The sequence below is a fragment of the Eubalaena glacialis genome, chromosome 20, assembly GCF_028564815.1.
Source record: "Eubalaena glacialis isolate mEubGla1 chromosome 20, mEubGla1.1.hap2.+ XY, whole genome shotgun sequence".
Lineage (NCBI taxonomy): Eukaryota > Metazoa > Chordata > Mammalia > Artiodactyla > Balaenidae > Eubalaena > Eubalaena glacialis.
The window spans coordinates 35947489-35967108 of NC_083735.1; the positions used below are offsets into that span (position 1 = coordinate 35947489).

Sequence of the window (19620 nt, forward strand, 5' to 3'; positions counted from 1 at the left end):
TAACCTCTCAGAGCATCGGTTTCCTTGACCGTCAAGCACAGAGAGTAATGAACCTTGCAGGGTGGGTGTGAGGTTTGAGGTAATAGGTACCAGACACCTGAATTGAAGCCCAGGTGCCCAGCCATGAATGGAACCCACTACCCACTCCATTAGGAAAGACCAGGGGCCACAGAGGGCACCCGCACCCGATGCTGGGGGCACTGCTTTCCCTTTCCTGGCCGACTTGTGGGCCCCAGGGAAAAGCCTTGCTTGGCGCTGGCAGTGGGGCAGCGGTGGGTAGGAAGGGAACGAGGGGCAGACCCTGAGTGATGCCACAGAGCCCAGGCGCTGACGGTCCCTGCTCCACCACAGCCCAACCCAGACTCCAGACAGCCTGGGACAGAACTGGGGCAAAAGGGACGGGAAAACAGCCAAAATAATCCCCAGGGAAGGAGCAAAATATAGTAAGCCTTACAATTAAAAGAAAAATAATAAGAAATAAATCAAGAATGAAAGATCGACAAATCTCAGTAAGCCTATTGAATACTTTAAAAGAGATGTTGATCACAAAGGAAGAAGAAAATTTCGCAGTGATGGGAAGAATTAATGAAGCCAAAAATCAATATCACTCAGTAGGAAGACAGAGAAAAATCCTGGAAATACAATGATGTGTAAAATAAGAATGCTGCCTGGTGTGCTTGAGGATCCTAAGGGAATTAGACATTGACCTTGCTAGGGGCAGGGATGGGGAGGGGGAAGGAGAGAGAAAGTGAGACAGAGAGAGAGCGAGCTCCATTCGTCACCACAAGCTGATGAAAGACCCTGGGTGGTACCGCTGATCACTGAAAAGTTAAAGGGCAATTCTGACAACCTGTCAATGAATTAAGGCCTCAGTTTTCAGAGAAGTAATAAAGATAATTAGAGGAGATATTGAAAACCATTAGCAACATTAAAATTACGGGTTGTTGAACTAGGAGTAATAATGAGCCCTTATTTAGAAAAAACTATTGTTTCAGACAAATGTGCCTGTGAGGTAGATATCTTCTCTTTTTAGCTGGCAGGAGAGCACAGTGGATAAGGAAGCACCATCTTCAGTGTGAAAAAGACCTGAGCATGAACCTCAGTTCTGTCCCCTTCTTAGTTTACACGTTAGTTCATCTCTCCAAGCTTCAATATTTCATCTGTCTCATTGGTGTTGGTGACAATTAACAATTAATTGACAAAAAGACTAGCACGTAGGAAGAGCCACATAAATGGTACCTACTGTGAAGTTTAACAGCATCTCTTGTGTTAAGCTAGATTCTCAAGAGAGGGGGAAAAGACACGTTCCTCAAGTCAAGATCTTGTCGAGTCACTAAGAAGGGATGACAGCCATGCTGATGATGCTGACGATAATGCGTCCGGTGTCCAACGCCTCGGGGAACACGTGCATTGTCCCCTTGGCTCCCCACAACAGGCAAGCATGGAGGGCTGTGATTCAGCCCACCACAAAGTACCTGGGGACCCCACTTGTCCATGGGCCAGTAAATCAGAGCAAACTTTCTGTGGCCCCATGCGTCCCCCATAGGGGGCCTGACAAACTACAGCAACCACGCGTGGGCATCACAGGCCGCCCTGAAGGTCATTTCCTGGATCTGCAACAGCAAGCGCATCCCTACCAGGTGGGGAGCGGTCACCCGAAAGCCCACTGGGTACCACCTCGACCAGCTACCCCGTTCAACACTCTTCCCATCCAGCAGGTATTTCCTGAGCGATACCAGGGACTAGAAAGGCCACGCGTTTACAAGCCTCTTGGGACATAACGTTATCTTTGTTTCTCCTCAGCTCACCTGAATATTCGAAAAGAACCTAGTGATCTGATCGTCTGCTAAATGGATTAAAAATGTGTATTTCAGTGCTGATCATAATGCTAACCACAGACTAGTGTTATGTTCCAGGAGGGCAGTTATATTATGTACTCTGTAAAATTCAACGGCTGAATTATTTACAAAATGTAAAATAGATAAGAGGATTGCAAATATTTTGGATTGCTCAAAAATTACTAAGCGAAGGTCACACGTTTTGCCTACATCCTAAATAAAAGCTGTACAGTCAGCACGGTTGGCAGCAAGGGTTTGTATAACGAGATGTGTGAGTGACAGAAAGAGGCTCTCCACGTGCCAACCTCAGAAATGAAGGCACCTGGCAGAGCTGGGAAGCCGGGCGCTCCAAGGAGCCTTCAGAGGCCAGCACCACGCAAACTAGAACATGACGTACCTTGTTGTTCCACGTTCTTCCAAACTGTTTTGCTTCAGTATCTCAAGAATAATTCAGGAGTCAGTGAATATAATGAGTTTGTTTCATGCTGTACATCCCTCACCATACCACTATATCACTCCTTCAACATCTCAGAACAATTATCTTCCCAAAAACCTGTTCCAAAAAATCCAGCAAACTTAATGAAATTTCCAAATATGCATGGGTATTTTTATTACATATTCATGAACAAAATTGTATTTTTTTAACTATTTTTTTAATTGAAGTATAGTTGATTTACAATGTTTGTTAGTTTCAGGTGTACAGCAAAGTGATTCAGTTATACATATATATATATTATTTTTCAGACTCTTTTCCCATATAGGTTATTACAGAATATTGAGTAGAGTTCCCTGTACTATACAGTAGGTCCTTGTTGTTTATCTATTTTATATATAGTAGTGTGCAGTTAATCCCAGCCTCCTAATCTACACCTCCCCACCTTTTCCCCTTTGGTAACCATAAGTTTATTTTCTATGTCTGAGAGTCTGTTTCTGTTTTGCAAATAAGTTCGTGTCATTTTTTAAAGATTCTACATGTAAGTGATATCATATGATATTTGTCTTTCTCTCTCTCTGACTTAATATGATAATCTCTAGGTCCATCCATGTTGCTGAAAACGGCATTATTTCATTCTACTTTATGGCTGAGTAGTATTCCATTGTGTGTGTGTGTGTGTATATATATATATATATATATATACACCCCATCTTCTTTATCCATTCATCTGTCAATGGACACTTAGGTTGCTTCCATGTCTTGACTACTGTAAATAGTGCTGCTATGAACAGTGGAGTTCATGTATCTTCAAATTAGAGTTTTTGTCTTTTCCAGATATATGCCCAGGAATGGAATTGCTGGATCATATGGTAACTCTATTTTTAGTTTTTTAAAAGACGTCCATACTGTTCACTACAGTGGCTGTATCAATTTACATTCCCACCAACAGTGTAGGAGGGCTCCCTTTTCTCCACACCCTCTCCAGCATTTATTTGTAGCCTTTTTGATGATGGCCATTTTGACTGATGTGAGGTGCTACCTCATTGTAGTTTTGATTTGCATTTCTCTAATACAAAATTGTGTTTTTAAAAATTAAACTCTGATTGTCAAAACAAGTATATGAGAATATTTTGCTGGTAAGAGTACATCATTCTACAGAGGGAAATTCGTCAGTATCCAGCAAAACAAAAACCTATACTTTGACCATTTCTAGATTCCACTTCTAGAAACTTACCTACAGACACACTAGCACATGTACACATGCAATTTCACCAAGGCTTTTTATAATATCATAGGAATAGAAATAACTCAAATATCCACCCATAGGGGACTGGATACATAAATAATATCCATAACACAGAATCTTACAGACCCACTAAAAAGAATGAGGCAGATCTATACATAATAAAATGAACCAATCTCCACATTGTTAGGTTAAAAAAAAAGCAAGGTGTGGTAGTGTATACAGTATGCTACTATTTAGTACAGAAATGATAAGGACATAAAGAAATGCTCATACTCTGCAGGCCAAGAATTGTTCTTAGCACTTTACATGAATTATCTCATTAGTTCTTCTCAGCAACTCTGAGATGCCATTCATACATCCATTTTGCAGATGAGAAAACTGAGGTACAGTGAGGTTGAGCAACTTGCTCAAAGTCACAAAGCTAGTAGCCAAGGCTCAAACTCTGTCTGGCCTCAGAGCCCACCCTCTTGGGCATGACCATACTGGACTTTCTAGTACATACACTATCTCTGAGAGGTTCCCTAAGAAACTCATACGAAGAGGTGCCCCCATGGAGGGAACTGCCTGGCTAGGAGGTGGGGATGGGAAGGAGATGATCTGAATTCTATATATATGCATGACCTGCCCCAAAATAAACAAATGCAATAATTTTTTACTCTGCCTGCTTGGATTAATCGTCAAGAAGGACAATATCAATTAGTGTTACGAATGAATTATGTATTTTTAATGAAATGTAGTTTTATTCATTTATTGACTTGTTCCTATATTTAATTAGTTCCTCAGTTTTTTCAAGGACTTGAAAAAACGGGAAATAAAACTTCACCTGGTACAGAACTCACAGTTATGCATAAAAGCAATTTCCGAGATAATCAAGGAGGAACGATAAAATATGCACACAAAATATAGCATTAAGCCTATTGCTACAGGTGAGGGTGGACGTTGTACACTTACCACCCCAGACTCTCCTCAAAGGCAGGAGGAGTATTAAACTGTTATTTCTACATAAACAGAGAAGTTAAATGCAGAAAGAATAAAAGCACACTCGATCTGTCTCTTAGGTATGATCTATCTCCAACAATAATCGAGAAAAACAGCAAAATTTTCTGATAGCAAAAACATTCATCATAAAATATAAAACCACATCATCACAACATATAAAAGATATAAAACCTCTGCGAGGTAGGGCTCTATTCTTTGTGTGTTTGTCTGCAACACAAGGTCAATAGGCCAGAGCAGTGCTTCTCAAACTTTAATGTGTGTACACATCCTATGGGGACCTGGTTAAAATGCGTATTCTGATTCGGTAAGTCTGGGTGGGACCCAAGACTCTGCACCTCTAACGCGCTCCCAAGGGACGCCTGGACTGCAGTGGGCTGACCACACTTTGAGCAGCAAGAAGCTAGACAATACGGGTAAGTAGGCACAACTACAACCTGATAAATTAAGTTGTAGAACTGAATTGCAACTATTAAAATCTTAGTCCCTTTTTTACCGACCAGGGTTCTTGGCCTTCCCCAGTCAATAGAAATTGATCAGAGGCCAGACAAGAAATTCAGGCAAGGCTTTACTGGGGTCGCTGCTGCAGCAGTGGGTGAGCGATAACAAGTAACCGGTTCCCTTGCTCGCTCGCTCCCCGAGGTGGGGCGAGCTAGTTCCTTACATGGGGTGAGGGCAGGGCTGTGTCCAGGGGTTGGGCAGGAGCGGTGGCTTAGGCGGTCTGCCCACCCCTTTGGTGGTGTTGAGAGCAGGCGGCATGCGCAGTACCCTGCTTTTGCTCCTGCCTCCTCAGAAGTGGCAGCTGGGTTTTGGGTCTTATTGTATCTTGTTATCCATAATTTGCCCCACCTGCACATATACACAGTTATTTTTTGTCCCTTATAGTTCCTTTGCATTTTGTTGCTCAAGGAGACGTTTGTCCAGGTGGAAGCCCTGCAGCAAAGGGTCCCTGGTCCCAGGTCCCAGCCTGTCTCACCTTCAGAAGCACCTGAAAATCCAGCAAAGACAGAGATTTGAACGGATGTGTATTTTCTCTTGAAAACTGAGCAGTGTGGCATAAAGAGGGAAAAATGTACCTGTAAACACATTGCTTTCAATCTGGTCAGTAATTCAAAGTGGATTCAAAAGAGTCAGGAGAGGATCTGGTTTCAGGAGCAGCTGAGGAGGGCCAGTAGTTAGCACCATTTCATGCAGAAGTGAGCAATTCTACAGCACTTAAAATTTTTCAACTTCGTCAAAATTCACGTGCTGAGCGTCAGTACCCACTAAGCAACTGTGGGACACAGGGTCAGTGAGGTCCCCGTCCTCCAGGCTAGAGTGAACAATGCAGTGGCCCCATCACAGCAGGGCCTCTCACAGGACACAGATGATACTCGAAATGCACGTGCAGGATGGAAACAACACACTTAAGTGCTGGGGAAGTTCAAGGCAAAGAAACAAAACCACCGGGGTAAGAAATACGTGAGGGTTTTGGTAATGATTTCAGAGAGAAAGTAGGTCTTGGCTTCTTAGAAAAGGTGGAGAAAAGTAATCCAAGGGAAGCAGAATAAACCAGCACATCCCAGTCATGGAGAGAGCAGGGCTGGCAGAGTCCTGCCTGCAACACCAGGGCTCCTGCCTTTAGCACAGGTCCGCTTAAGAAGCACCCAGACAGGTGTATTTCTAGGGTGTGGCCAGGATAGGTGTAAATGCGATCTAATCTACAATTGTAACAGTTGAAGTTCTGAGAGAGGAGTTAGGTAATTCTCAGAGCAGGCGACATCTGGAGAACGCCAGGGAACACAGAAGGAAGTGCTCCCAGAGATGGGGGGGGAGGGCTCCTCTGAAGTCAACATCCTCTCTGCACCTCAGTTTTGCCACCTGTACAGAGGTCAGTAAACTTCCGAAAAGGGCCAGTCAGTGACTATTTTAGGCTTTGCCGTTGCCCTGCAAAAGCAGTCTGAGATGACGTGTAAATGAATGAATTGGAACATGGCCGTGTGTCAATAAAACTTTATTTTACAGAACAGGCAGCAGGCAGGCTGGATTTGCCAATGCCCCTGAACTGTAAGGTGGGGGGAGGTGATAACTTTCCTAATGTTAGGTATTTTGGGGTAAAGATCAAGGAGGGGGAGTTGATGCAACTTACAAGTGACACTGCATGCAATTCAATAGTCGTTGACTATAACAATCTGTGCCCATCTAGAAACATCTACATCCCTCTCATCTTTACCTCCGTCCCTCCTGATCATAGGGCGAGGTGTCTCTTCCCACCCATCTCCTTCCTCCTCTGGGACCTCACTCCTTAAACCTTCCTTCTCCCCTCCAGATCTTCAACTGCCCTCACTCTATTGCCTCTTTCCATTAGCTTACAAAAGCACAAGCCTATCCTGCCCCCCTAAAATAATCCCTGCCTCTTGACCACATCCCTCTCTATCTACCACTCAGTCTACTTCAGGAAACAGGGACCTGCACCAGCTCTGCCCACTTCTCAGCACTTCCACTTAACATTCCTGTGCTAATTGGACTCTGACCCCACTACGCTTCTGTAATAGTCTATGCCAAAATCACTTCTGAGTCATTAATGTCCCTGACCATCTCGAGCAATGTAAACTGCTGACAGCCATCCCCGCCTTCAAACCCTCTCCCCGCTTGGCTGGCAAGCCAGCACCAGCTTCTCCTGCCCGTGGCCTCTTCAAGTGCTCCCCCTCCTCCTCCCTCAAATGTTTCCATTCATTAAGTTTCTTCTGTGAACCTCCTCTCTGTATACATAATAATTTATGTAACCCGAGTTTGAGAGTCATAAACTTATCCTTTTAATTAAAGCCATGGAAGGGAACGATGAACTGATGAAAAATGAATCCATCCCTTTCTCTTCAGAGCTGCTCCCCGCTCCCAGATCCGCTGTCCCCCTCAGTGGAACCAGCATCCACCTCGCTACCCAAAACACAATACTGTCCTCCTCCACTGCTCCTCAAGCCCCATTGTCAACTGATGGTCATCTCCTGTCAGTTTTAATTCTCTCAGAGTCTTCATATCTTGCCAGATGAATCCAATGAGCACTTTTCAATTTCACTGTGACCTGATCTCTCGCAGGGTTGGCACTGCCGGGGACGCCCTCAGATGGCAACCCTCCCCTCTGATGTTACAGGTCCCACACTCCCGCCCCCACAGGCACCTGCTCCCACTGCCACCTGGAGGCTCCCTTTTTATGGCCCATTGTGTGCTTCAAGGTCCTGCCCTTGGTCCTGATCCAACTCCACAGCTTTAAGTCCCATCTATGTGCCTTAAGTATCAAATCAGAATCTTTACCTGTGCATTCCTCCAGGGCGTCAAACCCCTACATCCAACTATCCACCCACCTCTCCATTTAGGTATCATCAAGTGCACGACAGTGGCTGTAGTTTCTGACTGTCTGCGTGCCTCCTCCTTGTAAGGAAGCCATTCTGGGTGGTTCATGCCAGACCCCGTGTCCCCCCACTCCCACCAGCCAGAGCCCTGCAGCCCCCTCGCTGTGCCCACGGCACCAACAGTGTCCTGTCCAACAACCACGGGAAATGCCTAGGACTACTCTTGAGTGCGTTTGTCACTGTCAGTGGTAGTCACTGGACAGATAATATTTTCCTGCTGTTTCTCCAAATACAAAGTAAACAACAGGAACTAGGAATGCTCAGTCACTTTCCGATGAGGTAATATCCTGTGAATATCACAACAAGCTTTGAATTTCAAATGGGAAGGGAAGGCGTTTAAACATGTGTAATGTCTAACATTTAAAATCTGACCAAATCATAGTATAAAGCTGAACCTGCGAATGTGTGGAGTCCAGAAAAGAAAGCAGAGCTATAAGTTCAGGTGAAGCAAATCATAACAGTCCCATCCTTAATTGGTGAGTGACTAGGACAAGTTATTTTGCTTCAGTTTCCCAATATTTAAAATGAGGATCCTGTAGGATATTCAAAGTTTAGATCAGGTAGTTTATAAAAACTGCCCAGTTCAAAGTAAATTTTCCAGACGCACCAGATAAAGAAAACTCAAGACTTTAAAGAAAACGTTTCTCCAGTTCTACTGGGAAAAAAAATTCTAAAATCACCTGATATTGGAAAAGAATTGGAAAGGAAGAAAAATTGCAACATGTGTTCATTCACTTAACAAATTGAATGCAATATATTGAGTAATGATCAAATAAACTTTAGAGCAGTAATTTTTATAGAACAGTCTGGCCTAATCTCTCTTTGAAAAAGCAACTGATAGAAATCAATTTCCTAGAATGATACAAAGATTTTCCTCCATAACAGACATCTCTGACTCTATCATGAACAGACAGTTTTGCCAAACCACTCTGAACTCCAGACACTGAGACAGTGAGAAAAAATCCAAGCTCTCTGTGATGGGGGATGTCATCACCCAGAGGAGGTCTCCACCCACTTCGAACTGTGCACGAGCTGATCCCGCACCTTGCAGCCCCTCCCTCACACTGCCTTTAAAACCCCTTTCCTGAAAACCATTTGGGAGTTTGGGTCTTCTGAGCATGAGCTGCCCATTCTCCTTGCTTGGTACCCTGAAATAAACACTGTACTTTCCTTCACCACAACCTGGTGTCAGGAGATTGGCTTTACTGTGTGCTGGCAAGTGGACCCAAGTTTGGTTTGGTAACATTATGAAATTTTTCTGATGGAAACAATAAAGTATCTTGAATAAAGTATCTTGAAAAAGGACGTGAATTTTCACAGCATCAACCACATAACAAGCAGTATGGCTGCCTCCCAGGGACTGCAAGCAAATCTGACTTCTCAAACCTCGTGACTACGTGGAGGAAACAACCTCCCCTAAAAATCTGTCATCATGATCTAGCTCTCACATAGAACCTGCAGTGCAAATTCACAGTGCCTGGTGGCCTGGCAAACCTCAAGACAAAAATGTATTTTAAGGTGCTCCCAGGTTGGTGGGATCACCAAGAAATCTGATAGCAGCAAACAAATTCTCTGGAGGAACCCACCTTCAATCTAGACCTCAAAGAAGCCCCATATATAAATTTTCAAAAAAAACTGAATTCACACTTAAAAGTCACAGATATACAGGAGGAAGAACCAGCGGAAACCACACATACAAAAAGATCAGCAAAGATTTCAAATATTAGAATTATCAAACACAAACATAACACAATTATGTTTAAAGAAATAAAAGTAGCAATTGATAAGATGAATATAAAGAAATAAAAGTAGCAATTGATAAGATGAATATGAAACAAGAAACTGTTAAAAATAAGCAGGTTTTTTTAAATAAATAGAGCTTTTGGAAATAAAAGCATGTAAGATAAGTGACACTTAAAATGCAACGGATATATTTATTAGCAGACTAGACACCAATGAAGATACATCTTGAAGACAGAACTAAAGAAATTATTGAGAATGAAGCAGAGAAAGACACAGATGGAAAACTGAAGGAGATATTAAAAGACATGAGGATGTTGAAGACGTCTAACAAATCTAATCAGATTCCCATGAGAAAAGAAACTGGATCAGAGGCAGCAAATGAAGAGAATGGCTGGGCATTTCCTAGAATTGATGAAAGACACCAATCCAAAGATTCAGAAGATCTAACAAATCCCAAACAGATTCATCGAAAGACCTCCTGACACATCACAGAGACACTAGAGAACACCAGAGACAAAAGGTCTTAAAAGCAGCCAGAATGAAAAGACAGATTACAGTTGTCCCTCAGTATCCAAGGAGGACTGGTTCCAGAACTACTGTGCAAATACCAAAATCCACGGATGCTCAAGCCCCTTATGTAAAATGGTGTAGCATTTGCATATAACCTATGCACATATTCCCGTATACTTTACATCATTCCTAGATTACTTATAATACCTAATACAATGTAAAGGCTATGTAAATAGTTGTAAATACGATGTAGATGCTATATAAATAGTTGCTGGCTTGTGGAAAATTCAAGTTTTGCTTTTCAGAACTTTCTGGATTGTTTTTCAAATATTTTCAATCCAAAGTTGGCTGAATCCTCAGATGTGGAATCCACAGATACGAAGGGCCAACCGTACCTTCAAAGGAACAACAATTAGCTGATTTCTCAAGAGCTACAATGCAAATCAAAAATCAGTAGAATAATAATTTTAGTGTAATGACAGAAAATCAATGTCAGTCTAGCACCAGTACAGGTTGAGGAAGCATCTGAAGAACAAGGGCAAAAGAAATGTATCATGGAAAGAGTATTCTAGACAGAGGGGACAGAAAGTACAAAGTACAAAGGTCTGGAGATGGGCACATGATTGAAATGTTTGGAAAAAAGGCCAGTGTAATGGGGGCAGAGTAATTGAAGAGGGCTGCCAGGAGATGAGGACAAAGGGGATCCTGGAGGCACATTATATGGACCTATAAAGCTAATTTGAAGGACCTGAGCTTCTCCACTGGGAAAGTCAGTGGAGGGTCCAATTGACCACACTGGCTGAGCCCCACATTGTTGAGTATCCAGACATCGATCAGACAGCTTGATGCACAAAGACTCAGACATCCGCTTTGTGGTCCAAACAGCTGATTTTTAAGGCTCCTCTCAACCCTGAAATTATGGTTTATTATTCAACCAATCATACTTTATTAAGATGTATTTCAAGATAGGAACCACCAAGAAAAGTCAAGAGGAATTCCAAAATCCAAGCAAATGCTCTGTGCAACCAGATTTTCAGCAGCCGTGGTATTTAGCAAGCTTCAGCTCCTTCAAGGGAATTTTGAGGCTAAAAAGTAATACATAGAATTCACCTTCCAATCTGTAAACCTTGTGTTGAACAGGTCGGTGGGATGTAATAGTCAAAATCCATTACCTGATGGCTAGTTACATTTGTTGAAGTTGTGAATAACTAGCTTCATCTAAGTGATGGAATCACTGATTCAGTTCTCACTGAGAAGGTAAAGGTTTTTCCAACTTGCATGTCTTTGTTGTCTACATTTTCTGCAGGATAGTTTCGGCATTTTAATGACCAGTGTACCTTTGGGGGACATATATATTCTGGGCAAGTTTATCAAGGCATCTCCCAGAAGAAGAGGGTGCAATGGTATTTCTTAAATTCATACTAAAAAGCAGAACTCTGTAACCCAAGCCCACTGTGTCCATGTCTTCCATGATTTCCCATCTGTAACTCTCTAAGCATCTCTTTCTTTGACCCAACTATGTCATCATCCTTCAGGATGATGTCCTCCATACTCTCTGCCTCAACCCAAAATGTGAATTCTCATCACCAATTCAAACCCTCCCACAAAGCCGACCACAAGTAATTGTGTGTTTCCAACAAAACTGAAGTCCCCTTGGGAGCAATTAGTCATATGAATCCCCCAGAACTTGTATCTCTGTACTGTTTCCAAATGTGTTTAAATTGAATCTGCCCAGAACCTATAAATTACCATGAAAGTGTTTTTCATCAGAATCAGATATCATCTTAAATTTTCATTTTCTTTTTTGCATAATAAGAGTATAGGACACATACCCTGTTAATTTCTATCTAGATTGTTACCTAAAGACTGGCTGATCATCCAGTTTTGCTTAGTATGTTACCTAGAACATTGTCTGCCGAGACCCCGAGCATCAAGACACCTGCACGGGGACAAAGCTGCATGTCCTGCCAGCCACAAAGCACCCACCTCTTCTCCTGCCTGAAGAGACAGCAGCAAATTATGACAAAATAATAATGGCTGACATGTAGTGAATGCTCATCATATGCTACACTCTGTCCTAAGTGCTTTCTAGGGAGTAATTCATTTACTATCTTAACAACATAAAGTAGGTACTACTATTGTCCCTGGCTTACAGATGGAGAAACTGAGGCACAGATATGTTAAGTAACTTGCCCAGGCTCACAGCTAGGATGTGGCCAGGCCCTGATGTAAACCTGGTAAGTCTGTTGGGCTCTGCAGGTCACATTTGTAACCACAATTTCATGTACACATGTATAAAGGGCACACTGCACTATCCCCTACATCCTGCCACAGATCAGAGGAAGGAAGGAAGGAAAGAAGGGAGGAAGGAAGGGAGGGAGGGAGGCGAAAAGAGAGGGAGAGGGAAGGAAGGAAGGGAGGGAGGGAGAGAGAGAGAGAAAGGAAGGAAGGAAGGAAGGAGGGAGGGAGGGAGGAAAGGAAGGAAGGAAGGAAGAAAAGAAAGAAAGAAAGAGAGAGAGAGAAAGAGGAAGGAAGGGAGGGAAAAGATGAGAGGGTACAGCAGATTTCAGAGTGCAGTCTGGGGGCCAGACAGGCCTGAGTTACAGTCTTGACTCTTTTAACTGTGTGACCTCAGGCCAATTACTCAATCTCCCTAAGCCTTAATTTCCTCATCTGTAAATTGGGGATAATTATACCTTCTATCACTGCTGATGAGTGGCAGAAGCAGTATTCAGCCCCATAATCTTTCCATAACACTATGTTGCCACATCCTCCAGAAGATTATAATATTTCAAAACTATGGGGAAGAGCAAAGCTTTATGCTGCCAGCTGGCTGGGAGGCAACTGTACCGCCAACCAGAATCCTCTGGTCCCATTACATCCAAAAAGCCTGGGTTCTGAGTGAACCAGTGAGCCACCACACAGACACACTTCCCAGCAAAGAAAGGCCATCCTCTTCCTCGTGAACAGCTCCATTAGCTAAGGGAGTGTTCTCAGAGCCCACTTCCACATCACCCCCTACATCAAAGGTGATGGCTTCGTAGCTGAGAATTACCAACACCTGACCAGAACAACCCACTCCCTCCTACACACAGCAAAACACAAGGTTCTTAAATAGAGCATGCATCCCCAAAGGCTCCTAGACAGACCTCCTGCTAGGGGGGCGGGGCCTTTCAACCCTCCCACCCTGGATCTGCAAGAGCTCGCCTTGCAAGGGCCCTGGAAACTGGCATGGCTCCGCTCAGACCACGTGAAGATGACTCACCACCGGGGAGTACCTTGAGCTATCATCACCTGGCAAAGGTCCCCGGCGGGATGCTGCAGAGACCTTTTACGGATTCACTATGGTTGTTTATTAAATGAAGGTTAAAAATCAAAATGAAAAGCTATCTAGAATCTGAAGTTTGCACCAAACCAATAGTGTCTGTGTGAAGGTTCTGGTTTCATGGCTTATACTTCTTTCTGAGACTTTTCCAATGTTCTGTAATACAGTATTATTATTGCTATAGAGATTTTTTTTTTAAGTAACACAGATAATATGTAGCCTGGATTGGAAATGAGATAAAGATCTTCATCCCTGATCTATTTCATGACCGTCTGTGTTACGCTCCCTGTAAAAATAATGGGACAGACACTTAGAATATTCTGTTATTATGGGAGGGTCCGCTCTTCCCTTTTCATGAGCACTAAAGGGCAGGTGTATCTTGACTTCTAACAGAAGTGCTGATGGATCTACCACCGACACACACAGTTACGGGCATCCCGCCTTTCCACAGCCTCAATAAATTTCATGTGTGAACAGCATCTTTTCTTATGAGACTTACTTTGACCTAAGAGTGCCCTTGCATCCTAGTATGTCAAGATTTGGGGAACAAGCCCATGTTCCACCTCAGCCATCCCTCTTCTTAATGTTCACTCTTCTGGATTCAGAGGTTAGATATCTGTAGATTCTCCCAACCAGCACTAACTCCTTTCCCACCCATCATTTAAAGCTGTCCCTCTGCATATTCACCAGCTCCCACTCTTTATTGAAATTCAGTAACTAAAACAACTGCAACATAAATTTATGTTCCCAATACCCTCACTGATTTAAAAAATCAAAGTTAAAATGCTAAGGTGATGTTTTGGTTAAAAAAGGTTTGCATCGTCCAACCTAGGGGCAGGACAGGAATAAAGACGCAGACATAGAGAATGGACTTGAGGACACGGGGAGGGGGAAGGGTAAGCTGGGACGAAGTGAGAGAGTGGCATGGACATATATACACTACCAAATGTAAGACCGATAGCTAGTGGGAAGCAGCCGCATAGCACAGGGAGATCAGCTCAGTGCTTTGTGACCACCTAGAGGGGTGGGATAGGGAGGGTGGGAGGGAGGGAGATGCAAGAGGGAGGGGATATGGGGAATATATGTATACATATAGCTGATTCACTTTGTTTTACAGCAGCAACTAACACACCATTGTAAAGCAATTATACTCCAATAAAGATGTTAAAAACAAAAAACGAGAGAGAAAGAAGTTAAATTTAAATAAAGAGGAAACCAGAGAAAGGATTATGGGAGAAATGCAGCTATGTTAATGATTATTTTTGACATGGGTAAACTTTTTTGTTTGTTTTTGATTACTTATTTAAATGTTACATATAGAGAAGTGCATAAATTACAAACATATAACTTGGTATAATTTCACAAAGTGAACACACCCATGTAACCATCATGGAGACTAGAAACCAAACATTACCTGCATCCCTGTAACTCTATCTTGTGCCTCCTTTCAGTCCCCAAGGGCAGCAATTATCTTGCTCTGACACTATAGTTTAGTTTGCCTATTTTAAAACTTTAAATGAAGTAATACAGTGTATGCTTTTTTAAAATTTCTGGATGCTTTGTTTAATGTTATGATTGTGAGACATACACTGTTGCTTGTAGTTGTAGTTCTAGTTTGTTTTTTTTTTCTTTTGCTGTAAATATACGACACATTTATTATCAAAAAAAAAAAAAAGGTTTGCATCGTCCAATAAGTGTATGCCATCTAAATAGTTAACAACCATATTACCAGTAAACAGATTTCCTCCTCACAAGAAAGCCTCCTATTATTCTATTTCCTCTTTCCTGATAGGAAACCTTTAAGTCCTGAAGTGGAACACAGCAGCTGGCCGCAAGCACGGAACAGCTGTCTGCTAGGAGGGTGCTGAGGCTGCGGCGATAAACACATCAGAACAAGATAGCTGTTGGTTTCACTCCTTTGGTGACAGGGGCCAAGCTGGTAACACCCTCATCTGGCTCTGTCCCCACCGACAGCTGTGAGCCATGAGGAGACACAGCCCATCTGCTGTGGCCCCAGCAGAGCTGTCCTGGTCCCCCAACGCGGGGGGCCGCACTGTGCATCCAGCCACTCTGAGCCTCCAGCTGCCCCCGGAGAGGAAACGCCTCTGCCTCAGCTCTCCCCCAACAGACCCCCACAAGGCAGAAACCCGGGCATCATCCGCTCACGCAGTCAAGCACATCTTTAAGGGCAAAAGGGAAAGAAAAAAGCTTCTAGTGCTACACACGCCTGGAAAAGGATGCAAAGCACAGCGTTCGGGCCCCATCCGTGTATCTACCATGTTTCTCAACAATGACGATCGCTCTGCCTCTGCGATGCCTTGAATCCCCACCCCGACCCCCGTACAGTTGGGAAAACACTTCCCATCAACATATTTCAAGACAACCACAGTCCTGACGATGGATTTTTCCATCTTCCGTGACTTAGGGTCAGGTCTGCACTTACTGTGTGTTTTTCATCTCCTACCATGGTTGAAGGCTAACATACTATGAAAACACTATGTGTTCTTTGGGTCATTATCTTCCTTTTAAACCACTCCCCCAGCCCCAGAAAATCTAAAAGCCAAACATATTGAAAATCACTCACTGTAATGAAAGATTCCCAGAGCAAATCTTACATCTAAAACAACCAACGACCGAGCACCTCCAATCCGCCTTTCCTCCCAGGAAGAGGGGTCCCTCCAATGGGCTCCCTTCCAGACGGCGTGCATTCATGCTTTCACGAGCTGGGAATAGACAGTCCTGGAGGCTGCAAAGAAGGCCTTATTCACATGCCAGGCATGCGTGGCCGGGATGGCAGTGCTTCCTTAAACCTCCATGACTCAAAGCTTGGAGGAAGGTATAAAGAATGATTACTGACTGGAGATGAGGGAGGGGAGCGGGGGACCGTGTACACATGTGTGAGACTTAAAGAGACAAGAGACAAATGTATTACCTGAAACAACTTGGAGGAAATGTAATACTACATTTCTCTGGTGCAAAAAGTGCCAATTCATCAAGAAGGAATATTAGGTATGAAGGCTGGTAAGAGCCAGGGAGATAATCCAGGCCCCCAACCCTGCTTCCTCCAATTCTCTGTTGCTAATGTTTGATTTGACCCTGAACCCACCTTTAGATCTGGGTGTGAGCAGACGCTGGCAATGTTACGGCAATAGACAAGGTCACTTTCTATACAAGACTAAAGAAGACAGCCTCCTCGTAACAGAGACTTTTCCAATTCCCAGCAGAGGGACCCGACCCCCCCAGAGAGGGCAGTCCACGACCGGACGCCCCCATCCCCAGGCCCGTGGGGGGCCCATGCGGTGGCTCAGGCAAGGCCCTCGGAAACAGCAATTCTGCTCTCATTACCTCTTGGTATTGCTATACTCTCCCCAAATGTTTCTCAGCCTCACATTTTACGCTGAAAACATTTTTCAAAGCTGTACATCGAGGAGTAGAACGAAGACGTTACTGGTTTTACAGGGTTGCTGAATAAAGAAATGGCATTTCTACTCAGCTTCAAACTATCCTGATAGATAAATCTGGGACTTATAAAAATAAAAGAGAAACTTGTTTGCAAGAGTATTCCAGACTGAAATCTGTTATTGCGTTGGCCAAAAAAGTTCGTTTGGGTTTTTCCATAAGGTACTTGGCCAACACGATAAATACAGTGGTTCTTTCAGGCTTTTAACACAGTGTGTAAAATAGTTACCAAATGTCTATTAATAGCCAGCTTGCCTCCTAAGATAATTCACAGGAGCCAGAACTCAGAAGGAAGGATCAAGAAAAGGCAACTGTCTCAAAGGTCCTGAGGCTCTGAGTGGACTTTGGTGGAATAAATGCTCGTATTCACAGCCTGTGCTGAAATGTCTCCGCACAGCGATGACTCACCAAGCCTCCTCCCGACGTGCAGCCCGGGGTGTCATGGGCCTCACCCCCATCTCGCTGACGTGCAGCCTGGAGCAGAACCGCAGTCCACCGAGGAGACTTCGGTTCTGCCATCAGGACCAAGGCGGACGGTCGCCTCGGAAGACGTGATCCTCTGCCAATAACCTCCCAAAGGACGTGAATTTCCTCCAGAGTCAGCACATTGTGTAAGGGTGTGCGTTACAGTGGGGATAACAGATAACTAAAAATGTATTTTCCCCTGTCAAAGAGCACAGTTTCTATTCATTTCACCTTAACATGTCAACGTCCAAGAGGCAACCCCTCCATCTCACCTCCCTGGTTGAGGTCAAGGGCCCTCGTTCATCTAACCCCATCCCTGATGATGTGCCAGACTTCTTACCTCCATCTTTCTGGTCCTGGTTTCCTTTCTCTTTACATTTCCCTCAGGACAGCTTTCACGTGGTGGTCCACGTTTAGGTTATTTTAATTCCTTTTGGGGTCACTTCCTATGGTTTGTCTAGTTTAAATCCTGGCAACCTTAGAGATCGTTCCTTACAGTGGTGTGAAACAGTAAGTAAAAGGAGGCTATTCCATGTCCCCCTAAGGCTCATGGAATGAGGCAGACGTGCTGGAAGCAGAGACCAGGACAGCCCACCAGCGCCCCTCCCAGAGCTCCAAAGCCCGCATTACCAGCCTTCCCCGGTCAGACCACACAGTGTTAGTGCCGCAGGGGAATCGGAAGCATCCAACCCACTGGCCCCACTTTACAACTAAGGGACGGAGGCCCAGAGAAATGCAGTCACTTGCCCCAAGTCCCACGAAGAAAACACCACCTCTTTTACGTCCTTCTGTTCTAGTGTTAGCTATTTCACCCAAGGCATTTACTAACGTCTTCTCCTCCAAAGAAAATTTCTATTCTACCTTAGTACTTAAAACGTGAAGTGATCTCTTATATGTGGAATCTAAAAAAGAATACAAATGAACTTATTTACAAGACAGAAACAGACTCACAGACATAGAAAACAAACTTACCGTTACCAAAGGGGAAACAGTGGAGAGGGATAAAATAGAAATTGGGGATTAACATATACATGCCGCAATATATTAAACAGATAAACAACAAGGACCTACTGTATAGCACAGGGAACTATATTCAATATTGTAATAACCCATAATGGAAAAGAATCAGAAAAAAATGTACAAATATGTTTAACTGAATCATTTTGCTGTACACCTGAAACTAACACAATACTGTAAATTAACTATACTTCAATTTTTTAAAAATGTGATCTAAGTACTCCTTCACACAACAATGAGAGGAATAGGTCTGGACTCCCTATGAACAAGCAGGATTGGAGTTTGGACAGGTCGAGACCCTAAATCCAACACGACCGCAAAATGACTGTCAGGAAACGGCGTCTGCAACTCAAAACCTAATGTCTCTCCCTCCAATGAGGAGAACTTCCAGAAAGCAGAGATCGTCTGCTGCTTCGTGAGAGAGAATGTGAAATCATAGGCTGTAAATCAGTCTAAGTTATACCAAAGAGAATGGAATGTAAGATTATACCAGGCACATATTTTCATTATGAGTATTAAATATTGGTAAGAAATTCAAAAACTTGAAAAAGCATTTGAAAAAAGTATTAAACTCTATGAAGATCATGAAATTGCCTTCAACTAAATATTTTAAAAGGAAACATAATTAAAGTGCAGATTACCAACTCCTCTGAAAATAAGGATAGGCTAGTTGAACAGAAGGAACTGTAAAACTTCAAATATGAGAAGAAGCCGGATGAAGAAAATAAAATCCTGAGCAGCACACACCGTGTCCTGTAACTTTTCCAACGGGAAAGAAAAAAACTGGCTCCAGAATGCAAAACACAGTCATCTCCACAGGGAAAAACTGTTTTGACAAGTATTTTTTTCTATATTTTATTCAAAAATGCAAAAAAGGAAAAGTAAAAATCATACATAATAATCTCATCATTCTTTTAAAAGTATATAAAGTAAGAAGTGACTGTCTCCTCCCCCCACTCCTCCAACCCCACCCTTGTCCCTGGAGTCACTTCAGGGATGCAGCTTGCGGCCGGATGCTCCTCAGCTTGTTTCTCTCCACACAGAACCCTAGCTTCACACACACACACACATGCACACACACACACACAGAGCCCCAGCTCAGACACACACACACACGCATGCACACACAGCCCCAGCTCAGACGCGCACACACACACACACACACACGTGTACACACAGCCCCAGCTCAGACGCAC

At 43.4% G+C, this 19620-nt stretch overlaps 1 protein-coding gene across 3 annotated transcripts in view; it reads right to left on the minus strand.

The window, feature by feature from the left end:
• The window catches only part of CSGALNACT1 (chondroitin sulfate N-acetylgalactosaminyltransferase 1), a 321372-nt gene that overhangs the window by 214947 nt on the left and 86805 nt on the right, over positions 1-19620 (minus strand). Inside the window, exon 1 of one of the 3 annotated variants that reach the window (XM_061177602.1) lies at positions 16068-16210. The exons of the other annotated variants lie outside the window; for them this stretch is intronic. The gene's annotated coding sequence lies outside the window, so the exon portion shown is untranslated. Of the gene's footprint in view, positions 1-16067; positions 16211-19620 lie in introns of those variants that run through there. 3 annotated transcript variants of the gene reach the window in all.